The sequence below is a fragment of the Panthera onca genome, chromosome E2, assembly GCF_046562875.1.
Source record: "Panthera onca isolate mPanOnc1 chromosome E2, mPanOnc1 haplotype 2, whole genome shotgun sequence".
Lineage (NCBI taxonomy): Eukaryota > Metazoa > Chordata > Mammalia > Carnivora > Felidae > Panthera > Panthera onca.
Window position 1 is genome coordinate 24,337,681 of NC_138353.1, and position 16,885 is coordinate 24,354,565.

Sequence of the window (16,885 nt, forward strand, 5' to 3'; positions counted from 1 at the left end):
AATGAACAATGTTCGGTCTATGAGGGTTAGATGCCAATCCGAGGATAGACGAGCCTAAGGACTTTCTTATCTTTTATCCAACCAAACTCTTGGAACTAGAGGCTGGAAATAAGGGGTAGAGTTGAGGGAGTCAGGAGTGGGTAGAAAAAGGTGACCTTGCAGATCATTTCAAATTCTATAATGAATGCAAAAAGTAATCAGAATGAGATAGCTGGAGATTCAATTCTTTAAAGAGAGATTCAAATTCATTTGTCCCTTACAGGAACCAAAGAAAAAAGCCATTATTAATTTAGGCAATTAGAGAACTTTGAAAGCAATATCCAGTACATTAAAAAAAAAAAAAAAAAAAAAAACCTATCCCAAGAGTGCAGCCCACAGCCTAGGAAAACTTAATTTTTATAGCATTTAGAATGAAGAAAGGTCATTTCTTAGATGTTCTCAACAGAACATTGTAATTTTAAACTGGTAATTTTAATGAGAAGTGGAGTTTTCATAAAAAGGGAGTAAATGCTTGAGTGAGTTTGAAATGAAATTAGAGGTGCATGTTCTGCCCATCATGGAATTTCCAAATGAATTGGTGAATCTAATACTGCTTCCTACTCTGCCACACTCCCACTGGAAAATTCCAAAGCTTCAGTGCCTACACCTGCTTTTTCTGCTTTCTCAATGACATTTAAAAAGACGTTTTACCTCTTCCTTACATGGGAGGCCTCCACTGCCTGAGATGTCTGATCCATGGGCTGTTTCTCTTCTGTGACTGATAAACAGAGGGAGTATCACATGGGGACATTTCCCAGAATCGGGGCAGAGACAGGGCAGCAAACTGAGAAGGGGTTCTCATGGAGCAAGTCCAGAGTGTGGAGTCATGGAGGACTTTTGATGAATCTTGCCCTTTGCGCAGTCCACATGGACAGATCCAAGAGGTCACAAGAGGAGTTCTGGGTCACCTGTATCATGATATCCAGAGGATGGTTCTCAGTCTTATCTAAACATTGGAATCACCAGAGAGCTTTTAAAAAGGTATCTGAGACTCTTAAATACAGAGAACAAACTGAGGGTTGATGGGGGGAAGTGGAGAGGGGAAAATGGGTGATGGGCATTGAGAAGGGAGCTTGCTTGTTGAGATGAGCACTGGGTGTTGTATGTAAGCGATGAATCATGGGAATCTGCCCCAAAACCAAGAGCACACTGTATACACTGCATGTTAGCTAACTTGACAATAAATTATATTCTAGAACATAAAAATAAAAAAAAATAAATTAAAAAGGCATCTGAGTCCTATCTCCATGAAGTCTAATTTCACTGGCCTGGGCTGCAACTTGAGTGTTTACATTTTTTAAGCTCCCAAGATTATTTGACTGCTTGGCCAGGGCTGAGAACCATGGTGTCACTTTCTGAGAAGGAATATCAACACAGAGCTACAGGAAAGGTCCTGGTGAGCAAGGGGTGAAATAGTACAAGGGGATCTTAGAGGATGGGCACAGGGAGGCCTGTGAACTGTGTTAGGATAAACACCAAACACTTGAGAACCATAGGAAGCCAAAGAAGGGTGTAGCAGAGAGCAATGTGGCCAGCTCTTTGTTGCCATATTTCTGGTGCTAAAATAAAAGTTTACTTAACACCTGCATTCAGATGGGAACATCAGAGTCTCAGGAGAAATTCCAATGCTACCCGAAAACTAAGACTTCTTTGCCCAAACTTATCAAGTCTCCCTTCAGGTAGCAGAGGGGTCAGTTGTCATTCATCTCTATTTGGGGAACAAGCATGTGCTTTCATTTGTAGCCTTCTACTACAACCATACCTCATTCCCCTCCATGTCCTCCTTCCACATCACAATAAGCCATTCCAGAGTGCCGTGCTTCACTTGAAAAAAAAAAATGCCTTCTGTCCCCATTCTGGCACAGTTTCAGCTTATTTAGCATTATCACATATGTCATCTGTTTCCTAAGCAATCTAACATGGTCATGGCATGATAAGATTGGTAATTTGGGCAAATGAGAAACAGCCTGCCATCAGGACAACCATAATGACATTTGATTTGCTGTCAATAGATACTACTGTGTGTTATTTCTCTTCTTGTTACTGGAAAATAAATACAGAAAAAGACCACAAGATTTCCAGCCACAAGCCCTTCCAAAAAGCCAAAATGATTGAAATATTGCTCACCTTTAAACACATTATTCATTTGGCAAACACCAAGTAGATGCCAACCATGTGAGAGGCACTTTGGGTCTAGTTGGAAAATGTAGAAATGGCCCCTGCCAGCAAGGGACTTCCAGCCTCATGTGAGAGACCAGATTATGAAGCATGGCAAATTAGAGAACAGTTCCAGAAAGAACAAGAATAAAACTCACAAGGAAAGATGTGGCCAAGCACCACTTCATCCATCCACCCACACATGACCTTTGCCAGCATTAACTGCAAAAAGTTACTGCCACTATCAATCAACAACTCCTATGTCATCCCGTACAGAACAAGGAGTTTCACAAAGAGCCTTCTGAGTTCTTAGGTATTTTCATTATGGGGTGACATTCTCTTTGGTTGAAAGGGGAGACATCAAAGGGACTCCTGAATTTTGTACAACTTGCTGTCCAAGAACACCACCCATTTGTTCCAAGAAGGACTCAGCTAAAGCCTTTCAGGTAACAACACAACACAATATGGCCACTGTGTATACCACAGAATCCAGAAATACTCAGACTCCCAACACCACCTGGAGTTCAGACCTGTTTCCTCCACTCACTTATTTGTTCACTAGGCCATTCCTTCAACAAATATTTACACAGCTATCATTGCTTTCCAGGACAGAATAGACCAACACATTGAACCAGATTTTGAGCTTAAGAACTGCCAATCTAATAGGAGAAGTTTGTACAAGGCATATGTGAGTATAAGAGGTGTCAAAAGGGGTCTAGGTGTTGCTTCATAGAGATAAGAGCAGGAAATTTGGAGCTGGACACACCTTTGTCTTTTCTAGAGAGCTCCTGAGACATCCTCGCCCTTGAGCCAGGGTTACATCTTCAGACCTTCCCTGAAGTAAGCAAGCAAAGCTGTCCAACCTTGCATGTCCTACCTCTGAACCCCTATGGGAGGATCTAGCCTTAGTCTTTACCCTAAGTCTGAGAATCACTAGGGGAGAACTCAAGGATAGCAGGGCACCCATCCTGCTTATTCTGCCTAATGCTTCTTCCCTGTTCTGGGCCCTCTCATTCATTCATTCATTCATTCCCATGAACACTATCCACTACAGTGCCTCCAATTCCTTAATGGACCTGAAGTTCCCTCAATGCTCACTGCACACCTACTGACTTTTCCACTGTTTTGGGAAGAAAGATAGGCACAAAGATTGTCACTTTTACTTATTGTCTTCAAGTGAGTCCCACATTCTCAGAAAGATAAATTTCATACTACTACCAGAAACAGAATGTGTAATGCTTACAAAGTTCCAATGAGAAGTCTGTTCTAAAATGATGCCAGCTCTGTGTTCCATGTTATACTAAGAAATGAAAGGGAGCTGGAAAACATGAAGGAACAGAATACCAACACTCCAGGTTGATCTGAGTGGGAGGGATGGGTCTAAAGTGAAAAATAAAAACTCACTTTTTACTCCTCATTCTTCTCCCTTCTTCCTTAATATTTAGTGTCCTTAAGGAGCAGTAAGAGGCTTAGAGGAATAAAACCAGAACAATGAATGTGGACCACAAAGAGACAGTCTTTAGCCCCCAAACTGGAAAGAGTTAATAATATAAGTCCATGATCTTCTTGTCCCTAGAGGCATGCAGGCAGATAATAGATAATAAACAAGTGATAAAAATTATAGAAGGAAAGTAAGAAAGAGAACTTTAAGGGAGAGAAGAAAAATTATATTACCAAGGTATCCATAATGTTTCAGGCACTCTTTCTGGCCTTTACACAATGTCCCAAGGCAATGGTGAGAAAGGTATTGTTACCTGCATTTTGCATATAAAGCAACTATAGCTCAGAGAGGTTGAATAACATAACCAAAGCAGCAAACTGGCAAGTGGTGTGACTCAAAAGCCTATTCTCTTTCCTTCACAACATATTGCCTCCTTAGAGAGTCAGAAGAGTGGGCTAGGTTCATTTGTTCATTCAACAGATATTTTTTGAGTGTCAACCTACTGTGCTGGTGCTGGAGATACAAGGATGAATAACAACCTGGATCAGTGTGTGGGATTCTAAGATTCTGTAAGGGCCCTCACTGCCTACCCAACTAACTGTGTGGATATGGAGCCCACAGATCAACACCTCCCTTCCTTCTTCTCCCTCCCTCCTCCAGCTTACTGCCTCCCTGGCTTGCTTCCATCAGCACAGAGTCACCTTAAGGGCAGGCCCTGGATTTCCTCTCTGATTCACCTCTCCCAGAACAGTATTTTCCAAAGTGCAGCCCTCAGAACAGTAGGGCCACGGTATGCTCTTTGGATTCAGAAGGCTCTCTGGTCCCAGGCATTTGGGAAATTCATCATTTGAGGGTCACAGTAAATGAAGAGTACAAGAGCAGGGTCCACTCCTGCTAAGGCTGGAGGGGAATCACCAAGAGGTCTTGAGAGGGCTTTGCTGCTCTGCTTAGAACAAGGGCTTTCTAATTTACTGTGGCCCACAGTTAGAAATACATTTTACATTGCTACTCTATACAAATATCACACATAGACCACACACACACACAAACACACACACACACACACACAATTGAAGCCAAGGTTTAATAAAACAATACTTACCTCCACTATGTGGGATGCACTCCGTTTCTAGCCTATTTTCTTTTAATGCTGGTTCATGATCCTCTGAACCAATTTCATGACTCCACAGTTTGAAAAACACCAATCCAGAGCACGAGAAGACACTTGGGCTGATCTCTAAATAAACTAGCCCCAATGTGAATCAGAGGGTCAAGGAAGAGGTCATGAATTAGGAATCAGGAGGCTGAGGCTCCAATCCCATCTTCACTGCTTTCTCACTGTGTGACGCAGGCCATCAGTTTCTCCTATAGGCTAATGTGAAGACCTAATTGTATCAGTCCTTGCTGATACAGACTAGAAACATGGGAAATGGGTGGCGCTTAAATGAAGATCTCAAGGAAAATTTAACAAAGAGGTTGTTTACAGGGATGTGTGCAGGGCCAAAGCAAAGTCAAAGAAAGGGAGTGCTCACTAAACCCATGAGACAGCCATAGGAGGGGCCACCCACAAGACACAGTCACTGCCAATTGTGGCCAGACTAGGAGAAAATCATGGCAATAAATTCCCAATCCTTTCTCTTTCTTCCCTCCAGTCTCCTGCTGGTACTTCTTATTGGCCAAAACCAACCTACAGCCAGAGGACAGGAGACCCCATTGATTAAATCCTTACAGGTCAGTTTCCTGGGACCCTAGCAGAGTGAAGAGCAAGAAGTGGATCAGGAGGAGCAAACAGAGATTATCCGTCAACCCTATTCATGTCAAGATGGAGAGGAGCGGGGCACCTGGGTGGCTCACTCCATTAAGCGTCTGATTTCAGCTCAGGTCATGATCCCACAGTTCACAAGTTCGAGCCCTGCATCAGGCTCTGTGCTGACAGCTCAGAGCCTCGAGCCTGATTCGGATTCTGTGTCTCCCTCTCCCTCTGCCCCTCCCCCACTCACGGTCTGTCTGTCTGTCTCTCTCTCTCTCATAAATGAATAAACGTTTAAAAAGTTAGAGAAAGGGGCGCCTGGGTGGCGCAGTCGGTTAAGCGTCCGACTTCAGCCAGGTCACGATCTCGCGGTCCGTGAGTTCGAGCCCCGCGTCAGGCTCTGGGCTGATGGCTCGGAGCCTGGAGCCTGTTTCCAATTCTGTGTCTCCCTCTCTCTCTGCCCCTCCCCCCTTCATGCTCTGTCTCTCTCTGTCCCAAAAATAAATAAAAAAAAAATAAAAAAAAAATAAAAAAATAAAAAGTTAGAGAAAAAAAAAGATGGAGAGGAGCAATAATGGTTGACTATACCACCCCTCCCAGTTGCCATTCAAGGGTTGGTGAGGCTCTCACCCCTTTAACCCTTATAGTTTTCCCACCCATTTTCTGAGATGCTTAATTGTGCCTGCTTTTACAGAGTAAAAGCCTCAGGCTTGACACTGCAAGGGATAGAAATGGATCAGACTGACCCCCTACCCTCAGGGAGCTCATAGAATCAGGTGAAGAAAAAAGTCATGGCATAAGGACTGTTGCATAAAATATGAGGTGGAGGGTGCCAAAAGAAAAGTGTTCATTGAGTGCTCTGTGGGAAATGAGAAAGAACCAAAGCAGATCATGGCTTCTGGGAACTGGTATGGCATTCACAGTTAGATCATGGCTTTCTCCTGTTAGATGTAAACAATCTCACAGAATAACAGCATCAGACAAGGTCACTCTGAGATGATAAAATTAAACAAAAACAAGGTTACTATACAATCCACATGACAATATCACCTTCTTTTGACTAACCTGATTGAGTACTACTTTTTCACCAAGCATAACTTTGTCCTACCTCCAGTGTGCTCTCCTATTGATTACAATTATTAAGATGCCCAGTCATAAAATTGTTCCTACTTTCTGACAACACCCAATCCAGAAAACCCACTTCCTTATATCCTCCCCCAAATTGCTCAACCAAAAGCCAAACTTTAATATAGTTCTACCTATATGCTCTTATTGTGACACCCCACCATTGCCTTTGGTGAGCACTGAATCAAGTAAGAGACCTAACCTGTCATCTATGAGTGTGTTCCTGGTAGCCTTTGACTAGAGGACATTGCCACTAAGAAGGAATGAATTCCATAGCAAAGATCCAGGGAAGACCCATGGAGGGTTTGAGTCTAGAGCTGGGCAGAGGTGATGGCCCTCCACTTCTAGGCAGTGGAAGATCCAAGCAAAGCCACAGAGGTGAAGGTCCTGGGCCTGTTTCTACATAGGAAGCAGAAGCTTGGCAAGAGCACCATAAAGAAAAGGATGAGGATCTTGAAAAGTCGAATTTTACTCCCGCATGGAACATGATGAAAGCTGCACTTCGGGGAAAAAATCCATCTAGTAAGTCTGTCCAGGAGGAACTGAGAAGAGAGAAACAGTGGATACAGAAAATCCAGTGTGAAGGCTAGAGAAAGGAGTGAACCGGAGGTCCCAGGGACCACTCTGTGCCCTGTGGAGACTTTGGAAGACCCTCTCCCTCATTCTCTGCAAACTCAGAACGTTCCTTTGAAGCAAAAGTGAGAGCATCTGAGAAGCTTCAGGTCTCAGATTTGTTTGCTGGTCCCAAAATGGGAACTGCAAATCTCCTTGCCCATTGCCAAAAAGCACTTAGAGGAAAGCATTTGAGAGCAGATGAGATTGCTACTTTAAGAAACATTATACACAGGTGTCTGAAGAAGAAAAGTATTACAGAGTTTGTGGATTAAATTCTCCTTCAGTCATACAAGATGTATTTTTAATTAATGGGAAAGATTTTGGTAGAATACATTTGATTTCACCCTTGTGAAATCAAATATTTGGAGTGGGAGGATATGTTCAAATGCATTTTCTCAGTGCTTCTTCCAAAAGATCTTGAATATGAAGGAAAAACTAAATGTAAGCTAAGTGTGAGTGATAATCGATTTCTGTTTCATAATGTTTTATTTAACAATATCTAGTTCATTTGCCATTTGGGAGAAAAGCTTTCATTTCCAATAGGTACCTAATCAGCCCTCAGCAGGCATTATGAATACCCTAATTAGCACCTCTGAAAAGTGGCTCAAACTTGAACTACAAAAAGCTAAATAATAATTTGGGAATTTGCCATGCTTCAATGTAAAGCCCTTCCCTATCCCAAGTTGACAAGGATGTGTGCTGGGCTTCATGAATGTTGCATGTCATGTGTAATTATGTTAGATAATCACAACTCACCCAAACCCTGCACCCAATGATGAATGGGCTGTGGCAAGCTCTGTTTTACATCTTCATGTGGAATTATTCAGCAACTAGACTTTATTTCACTTCTGTTTGGACCCATAAACATACATATTTATCAAAACTCTTTGCAATTCTGACACCATACACTTTAAGATACTATCCAATTTGTGGGTAATCAGAACTTCATGAATATTAGATTTCTGCCTTAATTTCACTGGTGTGACTTTTTTTTTTCTGCAAGGAAAGGTCAGGACTCAATCATGTGAATGCTGCTTAAGAGAAGCATGACAAACTCATGCCCAGGCCAGGAAGACATCGTGATGGAGGTAAGGACTTGATCTTGATACCCACTTCTCTCTTTTGCTCTCTTTCTGCCACCACCCCCACCCAGCATCCCTGTCTCATTATGCAGGGATGGCTAAAGGGCTCACTCACTGAATAGCAATAAAGAAGTGTCCAAGGCAAAACTACTTGTGAATCAAAAGAACTCATAAATCAACTATTGTCAAGTTTCCTGGAGGAGGGGTGAGTCCTGCACTGAGATTCCCAGAGTAGAAACAGATTTTACTGCTCCAGTAGACTCAGCCTCATATCACAGTCCAGCCTCAGCTCCTCAAGACACCAAGCCCCCCAGGATGTGGCTCTGATGGTGAGGCAGCCTGAGGATGACAGAGCACTCAAAACTCTTCCCTGAAATCAGCCACTTTCAAACAAGAAAGAGGGAAATAGAATAAAAATAAATAAATAAAGGGGATGTGTCAGGGAATTAAATAGAGCCTGAGAGGCAGTGTCTTGGCAAAGTTCAGGGCTAGGCTGGGCCCTGACACATCTGTCAGGCCTCAATCCCCAATACTCCAATCTTCTATCCATCCAGTTAGCCTTTAATTCACTCCAGCTATCATTAAATGAGCACCTGCTATGTGCTAGGTATAGGGCTAAGCACTAAAGGTAGAAAGACAAATTAGACAGCATCCCAACCCTTCATTCATTCACTCATACTTTCATCCATTCTACAATCATTTACTGGTCTTCTACTAGGTACCAGATACTACCAGCTTTGGGTTTATAACAAAGAGCAAAGTAGATGTGGTCACTATGCCCATGGAGCTTAGAGCATTCATGAATACATATATATTTATTTGTATGTCTATTTATTTGATGATCAACTGTAAATTGTGATAAGTGCTACAAAAGCAAGGCACTAAGTTCTGTAGAAAGAAAACTTGCAAACAGCCACAGACAGGCCCAGTGGAGAGAAGTACACCAGACCAGGCCCTGTGACAACTTCTGCAGTGGGGCTACTTCCTTCTAGGAAAGGCAAAGGCAACCATCTCCCTCCCTCCTTTCACTGAATCCCATCACCATAGAGACCAGCAGCTAGGGCAGAATCCAAACAAATGGAAGAAAATCCTGCCTCCTTGTCATTCATTATATTCTTCCTCTATTGTTCATTCATCCTCTCTCTCTCTCCCTCTTTCCCTCTCTGTCCCCACTGTCTCTCTCTTTGGTTTTTCTTCTCTGCCTTCCCCTTTTGTTTTTCTGTCTTCTGCCCTCCACCTTCTTCTCATCTCAGTTCACTTCTGCATTATACCTCTGCATTTATTCCATCACCTTTTACTTCAGATCTGTCCCAGAGCCCCGGAATGTTAGGAAATAAATTGGAGCAAACAAAGTTGCTTAAATAAGCTGTCTCTCTGCCCTCTTTTAAAGTTCGAAAACATGGACTCAGCCCAGGGTCTCAAGATGCACCAAGCACATCCCTATTGCCAGCCCAGTGCTTCCTCCTCTGTTAGGTGTCCAAAACTGAAGAGAGGATCATGCAGCATGGCTAAGGCCTCAGAGGCAGAGTTTGAAGGGCCTTCTCCATGCCTTCCACTGGCAGCCCTGCCTTTCACAATATCCATGGGAGGAGTTGGTCACCCTCTTCCTCATTCAGACTTTCTGCCTTACCCACAGAGGAGCTGTTTCCCAAGCAGAAAAGCAGCCAAGTGGGTCCAAAAGCAGTTGACTTCCCAAAGGATGGGATACATTCTCTCTTCAAACAATGAAAACTGGCATTTTTCTCTGCTCCACTTATCTCTTACTAGCTCCAAGAAATGGAACCTCAACATCAGAGGAAGGACTAAACAGGAATAAAGGAGCCCGAAGTCAGCCTACTGAGCATAGCAAAGACCTCACAGTCCCTCTTCTTCCAGAAAAGACAGTGATTAGGGGTGGAGAAGGAGGAGATGAAGTGATACCAATTCTTGTTGAGCCTGCTGGGGATGGGAAAGGTCAAGGCACTGGGGCAACTCCAGGATGCAGCTAAAACCTCCCCAGCCCCCACCCCTGCCTCCATCCTTCCTCAGTGTTTCCTAAGCAACTTGTATACATCATAGTCATTAGCATTATGGCTCTGTCTGGAAAATTCCAGTTTACTTCATTGTGACTTGCTTGAGCATGAAGCCTGGTAAAGAATAGGCACTTGGTGAATTTTAGTTAGGGTTAAATGAAATTGACTGAATTTTAGTACAAATACCCCCAGTGGAAAATTTTCTAAGATTTGAAAGTGAAGGAAGAGTGACATAATTCATATCACGTAGAAAATCAAATCTCTAAATGTTTTTTTTTTTTCCTCTCTCCAAGACTGATGAGGAGAAAAAAAAAAGTGAAGGATTTGAAATGTCTAATTGTCTCCTCATTTTTGGCAGCCAAAGGTGAGCTGAGAAGGATGGGCCATTTTAGATCATATAAATAATATGATAACATAATGATTTAAAATGAAATGACCATATCAATGAGTCTTTAGGTGGACAGAGTGGGGGGTGGGCACAGAGCTCTTTTGCATAAAATGAGATAAAGACCTGGAGGGGAGCCCAAAGGGAAGAGTTCCTGAAAATGGAGAATTGGGGAGTAGTGGGAGAGTGAGGGGTAATGAGTGGGGTCACTGGACAGCTGCAAAATTCTGTCAGCGACCCCAACAATAGAACCCCATCTTCCAAAGCCTTCAGAAAAAGATCACATGTTTGAGGTGACATACTTTCCCTGCAAAGTAAGTAGAGGCCCACAGAAGTGTCTGCCTGAGCTATGGGTGGAGGCAGGTGAAGCTGAGAGGATGTGAGGCATATACAAAAGGTAAGCAACAACTGCAGAATACATGAAGGACAAGTCAAAGCAACTAGAATATTCCCCTGTCTCTCTGTACCACCTCCTCCCCCCTGCTCATGGACTGAATGAGATAGTCCCCTGAGAAGAGCCAGCATCTACAGGACCCAGGTGTGACTGAGGAGAAAGGGACACACAGCAGGTTGCTCTGACCAGCTGTCCATCTAGATCTGGGTTTCTGCTTGCAGGTGTGGCTTCAGCCCAGGTCAAGGATGGATGAGAATTTGGCCGTCAGGACTCTTGGCCACTTCTTTCCACCAGGGGGTTCCCCCTTGCATCTGGAAACCACTCAGAGCTTCCTCCCCCAGACATATTCCAGAAACAATTCCCAAGGATGCCAACACCAAGGTCATTTTGCTGCAGACTTGACAAATACCTTGTTTCATTTGCAAATGAGTCTCACTATCTCTCAGAGGCTGCACCTCACCATTATGCACAGTTTCTTAGAAGTGTCAATGTCAGGGAGCAAGATTTCCTGACCATGTCCCAGGTTCCCAGGGCCCCCACACCATAGAGCAATCTGTTAGAGCTCTCAGTAACTGCCTGAAGCTTTTCAAGCCTCCCCTCTCCACCTTGGGGAGAGCAAGGGAGGAGGTAGTGCTTCAGGGAGCTGCTGAACTGGGAGAGGTAGGCATCCTGGATTGGGCCCTGAAAATTCCCTAGGTCTCAGTTTTCTCATCTGAAGAAATGGACATGAACCCACCACTAGTCTCACATGTTTATTTAGTGAATATTCTGACAACATGTATATCAAACAGCTTGGGAAAGACTGAAAGGCTAAATACAGGTTAGGAAGCGATGATAGGATGACAACAAGCACAACAATGATGAGGGTGTGTTACTCACACTCCCACTTCTTAGAAGAATGTGCTATGAGGAAGAGCCCTCATTTTGCTGAGCACAGTGATGAGTGGGTATGTCAGTTTACTATGGCTACCATTACATAGCACAGATTGGGTGGCTTAAAGAACAGAAATTTTTTCCCTCACATTTCTGGATGTTAGAAGTCCAAGATGAAGGTATTGGCAGAGTTGGTCTCTTCTCAGCCCTCTCATCTTGGCTTGCAGGTGACCGCTTTCTCCCTCTGTCTTCACTTTGTCTTCCCTCTGTGTGTGTCTGTGTCTTACTCTCTTCTTATAAGGACATCAGTCATGTTGGATTAGGCCCACACATATGACCTCATTTTACCTAATTAACTCTCAAAACTCTATCTCTAAATACATTCTCAGGCACTGCATTTAGGACTTCAACATGTGAATTTTGGAAGGGACACAATTCAGCCCATAATAGTGGGGACTTAGGGGTAAAAGCTGGTGTGGATAGAGTAATGATCCCAAGTTCAAATGACTACAGAAGCCAGAAAGATTAAAAAAAAAATAAGTAGAGAAGTGAGGATGTGGAAGGTTCTCTTTGCAGAGCTCATCCCCATTTAGAAAAGAGACAGTCACCCACAGCCTTAGCAGACTGTCATAGCAGAATCAGACCTAATATAGCCAATTTTCTAATTTTCAAAAGAGAAACCATAAGTGTGTTTTCTCATGTGGAATCTCTTGATTTTTAAATATTGGCAATGAATTCAAAAAAATCTTAAACAGTGTGCATAGTGTGTGTTTACACCTGAAGACTGGAGCTGGTACAGAGACCCCCACTATGCCATGTCTGAGATGTCAAGAAGGCTCTGCATCGGCCCGGTGGTCAGTTCTAAGGGCTCAGGCACACAGATGCAGCCCCTTCTTGAGAAACGGCCACCCAGGTCTAGCCATGTTTTTTTAAAAGCTGATTGTTAATGATGTGGAAAAGAAAGGAATAAAAACCATTATGATCACTCCAAGAAAGCATTTCTAATTCATGGATCATTTACTATTGATTATTGAAACAAATGCTATTGTGCATGCCTTATGGCTGGTTTTAAAACCTCTATAACTTTGGAGTTTTCAATTTATTTGGAAGAACTATAATAAGCAGCACATGACAATTACTTCCCTCAGTACCCCCTGTAATCAAGATAAATTATCTTGCTATTGATGTAAATGGGATATGAAAATCTATAGAGTTCTCTTGAGGAGTATAAACTCCACATTATACTCACTACATTTGAATTTTGCAGCAAAATCATTTTGGGGTCAATCAAAAATACATTCCCTCAAAATTTTATTACCATCTATCCTGAGTCACCTCCAGAAATGATTAGCAAATAATACCAATGAGGAACTATTTAGCTCAGTGTTGGGCTGTATCGCTATTACTTACACCCTACTGAACACTTTACACTCTCAGACCTATGTGTTATTATAAATGTATTTACATATTGTACATATTTATTTACAATTCTTTTTCCCCATTGCCAAACAACCTCTTATGAAAATTCAAAGACAATTAATCATATATGAGATTTTTATAAACACAATAAACTCAATTTACATTGTTTCTCCTTCTCTTGTTTCTCCCTCTTCTTTTCCATCAAGTGCTTGTCTTCTGAGCCAGTTTTTCTCTAGCTAGTTTGTCTTCTGACAGAGAAGATGCTGCCCTGAGCACCTTCATGCCATGGTTTTTGTTATTCTCCCCCCATAGCCCCATGCTTACTTCAGTCATTGGGGATCACACAGGCTTCCTTCCTAGAAATTCTTTCCAATGCAGAATGCTTCTGGCAATCTTGGCATTCTTTTATGCATCTAATCTCTCTTTCTGATTTTGCTATTTAATTTATTATCCTTTTATTCAGCATCTTCATTTTAAAATCTCTTTCCTTGCAGCAAGACAAGTAGGAAGTCTTCTCTCAGTCCTACCTTTTCAGACCATTTCTTCCAGCCTCAGTTTCCTGTCTCATCTGTTTAAATGACAGAAGAGAGAGGGAAGGAGTGGAGAGAGAGAGGAGAAGCAGCAACCTCAAATACACCAATATATTCACAGTGGTTAACAATGGATGGAAGGATTATGGGTGAATTATTTTTATTGTCTTCTTTATGTTTTTCAGGATTTTACAAGTTGCCTAAGATGAGCATATACACTTTAGTTTTTCTGGAAAGCAGAGACTGTGGCAAGCTTACATGCTAAAGCTTTATTGGAGGTTCATTCCCAGATAAGCAAGAATAAGGAAGACAGACTGAGGCAGGGAAAAGGGTAAAACAAATAAATACCAGGTGATGCAATTTCAAGCTGTCACAGCTCCATAGCAAAATACATCTTACTGCTCACTCAGGGCCTCTTCAGAGAGGCCACATAGATTTGCATCTCAGTACAGCCAGCCAGAGGGAGGAGAGGGACCTCACTATCTGCTGACTTTCTCTGCCTCTACTGGTCAAAAAGTCAAGTTGGTTCTGACTATCCACATGTTCAGGTCACGTTACTCACCTCTTTCTGTGAGCAAAAAGCCAAGACCTCCATGGACGTATTCCAGCCAGGACACAGGTGCTGTCCTCTCTCCTGTTACTTGGCTCCATGCATTAGGACTCCTGGTCTGCAAAGCCAGCGGCAGCAGTAGAAACAGCAGCAGGACATTGTGACACACAACAGCCTGAACTGTTACTTAGGCTGCTCTCACTGGGAAGCAAGACAAGTGGCCATGGCCCATTGATCAAATTTTATTGATAAAGAAGAAAAGTTTATTTTAAAATATTCAATTAAATTTAAATCCTTTTAGACTTCTCTTGCTCAAGGCTCCTTCCAACATCTTCACATTCCAGATCCAAACTGGACACAGTATTTTAAGACAGAAGTCATAAACCATAAAGCTCACAGAGGCCAGGCTAGTAACATCAACAGGAAAGCCCAGTAGAGGCTATGAAAAGTGCTTGGGCCTGTGGTGAGCAGAGGAGACACACACAGAAGTCACTAAGTGCTCAGCTCCAGCCAAGGGTTGTCACACCTGCTGATTTAAAAAAAAAATAAGTTCAAAATCAGGACTTCTCTGTGAATCTCATTTTTTATTGTTGACAACAAATGTTCTTTTTTTTTTTTTTTTTCAAATTCTTTGGGGCAAACAAAAAGTGTCAGCAGGCCACAGACATCACCTACTTGTCTACCAGCTTGTGACATCTGATCTTAAAGACTGTCAAACATGGAAAAACTTCATTTTCCCAATCTTGCATTGCCTCAAGATGATAATGGCTCACACTTATTGAGCATGTTCTATGTGCAAGACACTGTTAGGCATTGTATATGGGCTTCCTCATTTAGTTCATAGAACTTCAGAGGGGTCCCAGGATGTAGAAGACCAGATGGAGTTGGACCTCACTGCTCACCTTAGAGAAAGTCCCCTGGATACAACTCAGCCTTTCTGCTCTGATTTTCCTGGGGTTTTACCAAAAAGGAAAGTGGTCTGATGGAGCACAAAGCTGGCTCCCTCTGGCCAGGTAGATGTCCCTGGTGGCCTTCTCTTCTCAGCTCACATCTCACAGCCCACAGTTCTCTGCAAACTGGACTCACTGAAGCAAGGACTGTGTTTTAAGTAGCAGTGTATCCCCAGGGCAAATTTCACTTAATAAATTAAGAGATCATTAAACCCACAAGTTAGTAACTTTCCATTGCTCTTGAAGCCCTCTGAAAGGCTAATGAAAGCTATTGGTCTTCTCCTCCAAAATACATACCTATTAAACCAAATGCTCCATCCAATTTCAGAGAGTTCTCCCATCTATGAGTCTGAGTTTAAAATTCCTGATCCAAAAACAAACAAACAAAAACTCCTGATTCAATCACATATTCCTTCTTTATAGATTAGTCCTTTTTTTTTTTTTTAACTTTTTAATGTTCACTTTTTTTCTTGATAGAGAGAGAAAGTGTGAGTGGGGAAGGGCAGAGAAAGAGAGGGAGACACAGAATCCGAAGTAGGCTCCAGGCTCTGAGCTGTCTGCACAGAACCCCACATGGGCTCAAACTCATGAATGTTGAGATCATGGCCTGAGCTGAAGTAGGATGTTGAACTAACTGAGCCACCCAGGCACCCCTAGATTAGTCATTTCTATCTCACAGACTTGTCTCAGATCATATTATGAGAAAAACTACTGATTTTTAGTGTTTTTTTTTTATTTTTATGGTCTGTGGTTTACATGGAATAAAAACAAACTCAAATTTCAAAAAAGAGGAAGTACAAAATTTTAATTACAGATTATGAAAAAGTTCTGGAGGTGGATGACAGTGATGGCTGTACAACAATGTGAATGTAATATCACTGAATTGTACACTTACAAATGATCAAAACAGCTTTATGTGTGTATGTATACACACACACACACACACACACACACACACACACACATATATATATATATATGGCAAATTTTTCAAATAAAGAAACAGGGAAGAGTGCATTTTAAAGGCATGAAAGTACCTCAAGGAGCCCACTGGCCGCTAGGCCTTGGGAAGGAACTGGAACCTTCCATTTGTCTCTCATCTCTGTTTTGTGGTTTCTCCCTTGCTCTGTTCTTCCAGCGTATGCCCATTCTACAGCCGTCAAGTTTCTATTTCCTCAATCAATCCAGGCTGAATTGTTATATCTCAGACACAGGTGCAAACTCCCTGGAGGAAGAATCTGATTGTCCCAATGTGAAACAAATAATAACATCTGGCCAGAAAGATAGGGTCACTTAATACAATTATGGGAACCAGAGAAGGTGTCCACCACTGGAAGAATGGAGAAGAAAACAGTGTAGATGAATATCACAGAAATGAAGCAATTAGAAGCAACAAACTGGGTGTACAGAGGGCAACACAACTTATTAAGTAGAAAGAGGAAGAAACAGACTATAAATGAGATCAGAACTTCTCCAACTTAACTGCGTGTTGTATGGAAACAAATTTGACAATAAATTATATTTTTTTAAAAAAGAACTTCTTGGGAGCCTGGGTGGCTCAGT

The 16,885-nt window shown here is 42.3% G+C and overlaps 1 long non-coding RNA gene across 2 annotated transcripts in view; it reads right to left on the reverse strand.

Annotated features, from left to right (window-relative positions):
• Positions 1-14,468, reverse strand: part of LOC132690430 (uncharacterized) — a 214,772-nt gene extending 200,304 nt beyond the window's left edge. The window contains exon 1 of one of the 2 annotated variants that reach the window (XR_013552653.2): positions 14,385-14,468. This is a non-coding gene — a long non-coding RNA (uncharacterized LOC132690430). Of the gene's footprint in view, positions 1-4,739; positions 5,087-14,384 lie in introns of those variants that run through there. The other variant, XR_013552654.2, reaches the window with a different exon arrangement.
• Between the last annotated feature and the right edge of the window lie 2,417 nt (positions 14,469-16,885).